Source organism: Schistocerca serialis, chromosome 8 (assembly GCF_023864345.2).
Source record: "Schistocerca serialis cubense isolate TAMUIC-IGC-003099 chromosome 8, iqSchSeri2.2, whole genome shotgun sequence".
NCBI classification, from domain to species: domain Eukaryota; kingdom Metazoa; phylum Arthropoda; class Insecta; order Orthoptera; family Acrididae; genus Schistocerca; species Schistocerca serialis.
In genome coordinates this window covers 532104045-532113271 of record NC_064645.1, presented here as the reverse complement: position 1 = coordinate 532113271, position 9227 = coordinate 532104045, and the positions used below count along the sequence as shown (strand labels likewise).

Genomic DNA, 9227 nt, shown 5'->3' with positions numbered 1-9227 from the left:
CAGCAAGTATTTTCTGTGATTTGTCAAAGGCATTTGATTGTGTGAACGACAACATCCTTTTATTTAAATTAGAATTCTATGGTGTCATGGGCAGTGCTGAAAAATGGTTCAAGTCATACCTCGCTAACAGGAAACAAGGGATGTCAGTACAAGCGACTAGCGAATTAAGTCACCAGTTATCATCAGAATGGGAAGAAATTACACGTGGTGTCCCACAAGGATCCATCTTAGGGCCATTGCTTTTTCTTGAGTACATTAATGATCTCTCATCAGTTACACTGCCAGAAGCAGAGTTCGTTTTGTTTGCAGATGACACAAGTATTGCAATAAATAGTATGTCGAGTGTAGTTCTAGAAAGATCTGCTCATGATATTTTCATGGATATTAATAAATGGATTCAGCCAACTCACTGACATTAAACTTCGAAAAGACTCACTATATGCAATTCTGAACCTGTAAAAGGTTTCCACCCAGCATATGCATGAAGTATGAAGAGGAGCAGATAGAAGAGGTTGACAGTCTTAAATTCCTGGGATTACAACTTGATAATAAATTCAGTTGGGAGGAGCACACCACAGAACTGCAGAAACGCCTTAACAAATCTGTGTTTGCAATTTGAGTGTTAGCAGACATAGGCGACATAAAAATGAAAAAGCTTGCATACTTTGCCTACTTTCATTCCATAATGTCATATGGTATAATATTTTGGGCTAACTCTTCAAGTCAAACTAAAGTTTTCGGAGTCCAAAAGCGTGTAATACGTATTATTTGTGGAGTAAATTCATGGACGCCTTGTAGAAACCTGGGTATACTAACTCAGTATATTTACAGCTGAATGAAATTTGTGCTAAATAATATATCTCTTTTTCCAACAAACAGTTCATACATACAATACCAGGAACAAAAATGATCCGCACAAGGACTTAAAAGTACTTACTTTAGTTCAAAAAGGGGTCCACTACTCAGGAACACTCATCTTCAATAATTTGCCAGCAAATATAAAAAATTTAGTTACAAATAAAGGTCAGTTTAAAACGAGCCTGAAAGACTTACTAGTGGCCAACTCCTACTCCATTGACGAATTTTTTAATAGAAACAAATGATATATTGTATATACTCATACTATTAGTAATGTTATTTCAGCTTAAAAAAAAAGACATGTTCTACATCCACGAGGACCTCCTTAGCACGGAACTATGGAAAGAAAAACTAATCTAATCTAATCTAATGTAATCCTATCAAGTACATAATTCAGATTCATAACTGTAAAAGCGATTTTTACGAGAAAAAGAAAAGGGTAGTATAAGAATATGTACCCATTTGACACCGAAAATGGCTAGAATCAGTCCCTGATTGATTATTAAATGACAATCTCCGTATATTTTTCATACATTTTTGACCATATACCAATTCGTGTCCAAGCGACAAGCGGGTGGTCGCGTTTCATTTCTAATCAAAGCCATAGAAGTCTCGTTTGTATCTTCTTGGACAGTATTGAGATTGTGATACCACCCTGGTGGAGCTATCGTTTGATTTGTCACGTACGTGCTAGTCGTTCCTCACTTTATATCAAAACACTACCACAAAAAAGTATAGCGCCATAAGTCGCACTCCAGAACGGTGGCGGAAGAAGTACGGCGGTACTGATCTTTCCATAACGCGCTAACCCTGTGCGCAGACGATAAGATACTTGTACCAGATCCGGGTCACAGATTCGAGCGGGTGGGCGAATGAGGGAGAAAGGAAATGCGCTACAGGGGGAATAGAAGGGAACGAAACTATAGGCGAAAGAGGAGTGGAGAGCGCGACGGCAGGTGCCGGGCATGCGCAGTGGCTACGGACGAAGCCGATCAATACCAGACGCCCGTCGTGTTGGCAGCGAGTGAACCCTCTTTCTGCCACTGGTTGCGCCGGCGAATACATCTCCCGGGCGGCCCGACCGCAGAAAGGCTCTCTCACAGGTACGTTGCCCTGCGCTGCGCGGACTGGAGACAGCCGTCTCCAAGTAGAACCTGCGCTGGCAGCTTTGCAAATCGCACAGCGCTCTGTCTTAGGCCGTTCGTACGTATTGTCACTGGTGAAATCGATACACGACTGTGTTCAAGGTCTTCTTCATGTGCTGTCCAATGAACAGCATCTCTAGTGGACAATTTTGACGTTCCATCCGACATGAGGAGTGCGTTGTGTTGATACTACTATTCGTTCGTTGCAATTAACAGAGTGGGGAGCAATTTGCTAAGATGGGTCACGATCGGTGACAAATCTGTGAATTGGCAACGGGAACAGGCGTGGAAGGGGGTGTGGGGAGGGGGGAGAGGGGGCATGGGAGAGGGAATGCCAGAAGCTGGGTCAGTTAACAATTGAATAGAGGGCGCACGGAATTTCACTGGAGACATATCGAGCTTGAATTCGGAATTTTGTGTTGTAGATATTGTATGCCAGGATATTACTTAAATTCTTTCTTTTTATAGAATTTTTATATATTTTTTAAATTTATCTTACTGTCTGTGTATTCACATCATACTTACGTTGGTGGTCATAGGCTCTCGCTGACTTTCTGATGTTAAAATAAGCAACCACTACGATTTACATTGTTCATTGTGAATAGAGTGTTTATTGTTTTCAATTGTGAATGTTTTATTCTACCTGTTTCCACTTTGTTGTTGACGTGAGATATTGGCAGATTCAAAGTATAGTTCATGTTTGCTGGAGTGAAGGTCCCGTGAATATTGTGTGTCCTTTCCGAATGACTGGCATCCCATCGCACAAATATGTCGTTATCCGAGTCAGAAGCGACTGGAGTGCATATAATGAAGATCAGTAGACATTACTGAATACAAAGAGATGTAAAGCTATTCAAGTTGTAAAATGCAGCACAATTACAGGGAACTTACAGGTGTCACATAAGAAAGGAATCTTATGAATTGTGTGAAAGCTACAGTTAACAAATAAAAGTATCAAAATTTATATGTGTGAGTGCCAACTATGGAGCTGTGCGAATGCTATTGTTGTGACTTTTCATTAGATATTTTGTGACACAGGTTGAAGGGTGTAGCCAGAATTTATACAGGGACAAACCTGTTGAGGCTTTCGTGGCCAACAGCCAGTTGTATCGGTGTACCTTCTCCTTGGTATTTCCACTTTTACTGAACTCGCCTCCTTAGAAAACTGTCACTTGCTATGATTTGTCTTCCACCAACCAGGGATATACAGGACTTCAATGACAGCCAACGACATTTTGCAATCGGAATACGTGTTAATGATAATGTGTGATTGCTAATTTTAAAATCAGAAAAAACGCCAGTTTTTCAAAATAATTTCGTACTACGTTGTTTTGAAGAAGTACATCACACTCAAATGGGGTGGGTTAAATGAAAATAACATTAAAAGGATATACTGACAAACGATTTTCCACTTACTGCGGAATGGGAAGTTAGCGTCTCACTACTTGTATGAAAAACTTGGTTCATCCGTATATTAATCGAGTGATGGTCTACTTGGACTAATAGCTAGGGGAAATATAAAGTTATTTATATACTTCCAGCACTGTGTGATATTTGCATTCCGTATATCATTCGTAATATTTTATTTAAATTATGCTGCAGAAGATAATGTACAACACTGTGTCAAACACGTTGTTAGAGAATAGCTTTTCGCTAACATCTTAACAGGTATCTCACAAAAAATTGAACTCTCCTGTTCGCCTATAACAATTACGTTGCATATAATAAGTTTATGGGGAGCCTGTCTATTGTTACTGTAAAAACGGCATTAGTGTTCGGCAGCCCATTGTTAGAAAACAAATAAACATTATTTCTTTCCACTGTAAAAAGACATAAAAATACCTCAGAAATATGCCAGAAGTTTGTCGTATATTGAACAGTTTAAATAACGCTACCATGTAGTAAAACACCTTTTTCTTATATGGTTGTGTTATAATCGTATTAATATTATTGTACATGTAACAATTAATTTGACACGCCTGTGTTTTCAAATCCTGTGGTACAGTTGCTCATCTATAAATTGTATAACTCCAAATTATTATTCTGTGATCTCACATTTTCAATGGAAAATAATTAAAGTTTACGATAGTCGTGTCCGCCCCAACTGCTGTGCGCCAGGTGCTTTATACAGGGCAGCAGCTGGGTGGGTCCATCCGCCTATTGATCGCTGTCTGTTCTGCTGTTGCCAAGCTGGCCTCTGTCGTGTGTGTGTGTGTGTGTGTGTGTGTGTGTGAGTGGGTGGGTGGGTGGGTGGGTGGGTGAAAGGGCGGGCGGGCGGGTGGGGGGGGGGGGGGGGGGAGCAGGGGTGGATGCATGAAGTCCAAGTCCCAGCTAACGTCATATACATGGAAAAGTCTGTTTTAGTAGTATATTACAAATTAATGTTTAGTTTTCGGTTATTATCACCAAGAAATGACCTTTCTTCTTCTTTTCCCTTTCGTCTTTCTTTTCTCATGAGTCTTACGAGTGGTCTTTGCTTCCTGTGTTGTGCCAGTGTTTTCATCTCTTCCCATCCGTTACAGCCAACGTCAGGCTTAACCTGGTTTACTAATCGTAGTCTATATCAACTCCTACAAAGTTTCTACTTAGCCTAGTGACAGTTTAACTGTACCCAGAGCCAGTTTAGGCAGCCGTCTGGAGACACGAAATTCGGTGGGGGGGAGGGGGGGGGAGCGGGGGTAGGAGGGGGGGGGGAGGTGGAGTAAATAGACATGGCATGAAATTCGGGTAAAAAATTCTGCTAATTTTCACATTATTGATTTGTTGCCTTACGTTAGTTTTTTTTTTCGGTCCCTTCCAATACAACAGAAAATAATTTTTGTTGGGCCCACCTAAGCACCAAAGAGCCAGCGGATCAACGTACGTTAGGAGAATGTTTGCCATTAAAAACAAAAAATACCAAATACGTATTGAAAGTACTGTACATACTGAAAGCAATTATTACATTTTCTCACTCCAAAGTAGCGATCTTAATTTGCATTTCAAGACAAATCGTTGTTTAACGTTATTACCAAAAATCTTTGAAATTTCTTGCTCGATTTGCTTCAAACTTTTACACGATACTTTAACAAACGTTCTGAAGGACAATGGGTATTTTTCTGTTTTTTTTTTTTTTTTTTTTTTTTTTTTCGTCGAGGGCATTTAGACATTAGACATATTGGTTCTACCACACATACTGTCTTCTTCATATAAAATTTTAAACAAAAATTGTATACACGACTATGCGCTGTTTTATTCTGTTCCGCGCTGTCGGTTTTAATAGGAAATGGTAAAGTTGTGTTTATGACTTTTCGGCTTATGATTATAATACTACTACGGAATCTGAATCGTACGAAACTTTGTAATCCTATTCTTTCACAGATTAAAACTATGCGAAATATTGTCACTGAAGCTACTATCCTCACAGATCCAGGAGCAAGGAACGTCTGTCATACCCCGTATATGGTTTACCCATTCATTTTATGCGACTTCAATTCCCAGTCAGGAATTCGTTGGCAATAACAACAAACAAAGGTCAAGGTCATAGAGAAGGGAGAAGAGGATACGGACAGAGGTGGGAGGAGAGGAAACGGATGTAGGTAGGGGAAGGAGGAGATGGACAGAGAGTTGGGTTAGGAGAGGATGGACAGAGAGGGTGGTGATGGGCGAAGAGAGGTGGAGAGAGGGGAGAAGAGGAGGGAACGGGTGAATAGAAGCAGATTATGTTGTATAGTCGATTCCCATACATATTTAGCAATTACGAAGCATTGCCAAGTTCACTAGTTTAGTATAAATTTCTAGCAAACTCAATTATTGATAACATGATTATTGCCACTGCCGATGGCTAAATAGTTAGCATATCATTTTCTCGTAGCCACGTTCATGGGATCAAACCCTGTTGAGGTCAGCAGCTACTTCATTTTTATTTTACTTTATTTTAATTTGACTGAAAAGTACAGCGAACCCAGACTCGTAAAACTGCACAGCCTCTAAACGAATTTTTGAGTCTCGATAAAATGTAAACCTGACTATGAACCTTACTACTATACTTTCTGATGGCATGCATAAGCAACTTATTATTTATAATTATTTTTCATACTTCCAACTAATGTATCACTTTCTTAATTTGTCACTAATCTGTCATTCTTTTCCTCAAGAATTGTTGCAATATCCATCCGAATAACATATTATAATTCAGGGTTCAGAAAGGATGAAAGAATTAATGGCGACAGTAGGCGGTGGACGGGGGTGGGGAGAGAGATGGAAGAGTGAAGAGGGAGTAAGCAGACGCCACTTGGGAAGCAAAAAGACCTAGAGCAGGTATTCTACAGATTTCTCCGTCTTTTAAACAACTTTTTGTAGTCACTGTTCCTATCTTTTCTTCATTGTAATTTTGAATCATACTGTACCTACCTACAAAATGAGACAGTACAAAGTTGACGATATCGGCTGGACGATTGTCATGTATAACGCCGATATAAAATTCTTCGATTGAAAGGACAGTAGTATGAATGTGTAACTGATACTCTGAACAGTTGGAATTGTAAACTAAAATTTAATATTTTCCTAACAAGTTCGTTTGCAACAACGATAGGCTGGCAGCTACCTCTATTGCAAAGTTTGCATATATTTTATGGTATGTTTAAATAACGTTTCAGCGTCTACATTACATTCAAGTTTCAACAACCAGCAAGTGTAACTCTTCTTTTATTGTCTTGTTACCGCTCAGTTGCCAAGTTTTACGTCATTCCTTCACTTCTAGCAGTGTCTTTTCTTTTAAACGCACATTCGTTTAGGTAACTATAACGCAGTTATAAATCTATATTATACTTCAAATAAGTTGTTTCACAGTTCCCACAGATTTTTCTTCTACTTTGTTTCGATTATCAAGCGCGACGTCAAAGCTGCCTTTACCTCTTCTAAAGACAAACTGATCGTCATCTAACAAATCCTCAAATTTCGTTTTTATTCTTCTGTGTATTACTTCAGCAGTTCAGATGTATGAGCTGTTAAGCTGATTGTACGATAGGTTCGGAATTGTGTAGATGATATTTTTCCACATGTCTGACTCCATGTCGCCAGTCTCATAAATTCTACACACATACTTTAATATTCGTTTGGTTGTGACTTCCCTCAACGATTTTCGAAATTCCGACGGAAGTGTCATCTATCCCTTCCGTCTTATTTGATGTCAAGTCTTCCACAGTTCCTGTAAATCATGACTCTAATACTGGATCCCCTTTGTCATCCCTATTTTCTTCTTCTGAAACGACATCAGATAAGTCGTCTCCCTCATACAGGACTTCATTGTACTCTTTCCACCTATCTGCTCTCTCTTCTGTGTTTAAAAACGGAATTCCCATTGCACTCTTAATGTTACCATCCTTGCTTTTAATTTCCGCAAAGGTTGTTTGACTTTCCTTTGTGCCGTATCAGTATTCTGGACGATCATTTCTTTTTCGATTTCTTCACATTTTCTATGCTGCCATTTCGCCTTGGCTGCCCTGCATTCTATTGCTGTGTTGCTGACTTTTCTCTAATCAGTCAATTAAAATATTTCAACTGCCGTGATTCGTAGAATGTTACCCCGTCGCTGGATATTCCATCTTTTCATGTGGCCACCTCCCACTTGCAGACCCTTCCTGCAAATCCGAGTGTGGAACTAATTTGAATCGTTTGCCAATGGAGAGATCATAATAACACATTTGTTTCAGTTCAGGCCACATGTTCTCACGATACACATTGTTTGTTTTTAATGCACTGATTTCCTTTGCCTTCAGTTTTCTCGTCACGTTGATCATGGCCGATTCTTCAGACTATTAAGGGCAGTCTTCCCGTCCCTCCACCCCCCCCCCCCCTCCCCCACGCGCAATATGCATTGTAAGAAACTAAATTTTACTGTACAGTTGAACAATTGATGTGAGTGTCAGTTCGCAGTCGACGTCTACTTCAGGCTCAAACAAAGGATCTAATAGCTTTTAGCACCGAGAAACCTATAGTTATTGACTTTAACAAAGTATACAGAACGATAACGTGATAATCTTACAAACTTCAGGAATGAGGGAGAAGGGTGAGAGTATCAGTCTGAGTTAAGGGACCCTGATCCGAAGACGACTGGTGCGGAAACGCCCGTGTCGAAAATTCTAAGCTAAAATCATTCTGAAACCTTTAACAATGATATACATGTACCGACTACAAGACTGTAGGGCAGGCGACGTCCAGAGGTGGTAGTATGGATCAAAACATATATCTCTCTTTAGTTTCCAAAACAAAAAGAAATTCCTGCAAATATGGGCTCTAAGATGCTTACCTTAAGAGCTGTGGAGACTTGCTCAGCAGAAGAGATGTTTTTCACAATGTCGAAGACGAACGAGTGTTTATAGTTCTTAAGGTATGCATTTTGGAGCCCTTGTTTACTAGATTTTTTTTCCATGTTTCTGTCCTTACTGCCACCTCTGGAAGTTTCTTACCCTACAATCTTAGCAACAACATTACCGGTAGACGTATTACGCTGTCTGATATCAAAATGATGTTTTCTTATAACTTTCGCCTCTCTATTTTTCGCACCATGATCTCTTAGATTAATAGACTTGCCCTTCTCTATCATACCTGGAAGTTTGTAGCATCATCACGGAATGATGTTCCAGATTAGCTTCAAAGGAGCGTAACCTCCCTCCTGAACAAAAGGCAGTCGGATCAAAATCAATTTTAAGTCAAGTAATATGAGATGAGGGCGTAGGAAGAGGGGAATGAGGCGAGAGAGGGAAGCAAGATGTCTGTGAGGCTATGTCACCAACATCGTGCCCATCTTCAAATCCGCCATCTAGGATGCAAATCATAATTTTCAAATGGAACAGGACTACGTGACGTGTCAGATAGAAGATTACATGAGAAAAATAATCGTGTATTTAATTTGATCGTAGCTTCTTCGTTACATTATCGAGTGATGGCACATTTTGTACATAACAAGGCAAACATAAACGTTGCTGGATGTGCTGCATATAAGGTTGTTATCAGCTTCAGCCATTCCGCATGGACTTTAACCAACACTGCAATTCTATCATATGCATCAACAGTCCGCTCCCTGATTCCACATAGTCCCACAGATAGATACGTAATGGAATTAAATCGGGGGAAGGTGGCAGCCATTCCACTGGACTTCTACAACACAATCCACGTGTGATTGAACAAGTAGTTCGTGATGAGGTGGCGGGATAGAGGGGGGGGGGGGGGGGGGATTGTTCT

The 9227-nt window shown here is 40.0% G+C and overlaps 1 protein-coding gene across 1 annotated transcript in view; it reads left to right on the top strand.

Moving 5' to 3' along the window:
• Nucleotides 1-1848: 1848 nt before the first annotated feature.
• The window catches only part of LOC126416364 (uncharacterized), a 90065-nt gene continuing 82686 nt past the window's right edge, over nt 1849-9227 (top strand). The window contains exon 1 of the mRNA XM_050084043.1: nt 1849-1961. The gene's annotated coding sequence lies outside the window, so the exon portion shown is untranslated. The remainder of the gene's footprint in view (nt 1962-9227) is intronic.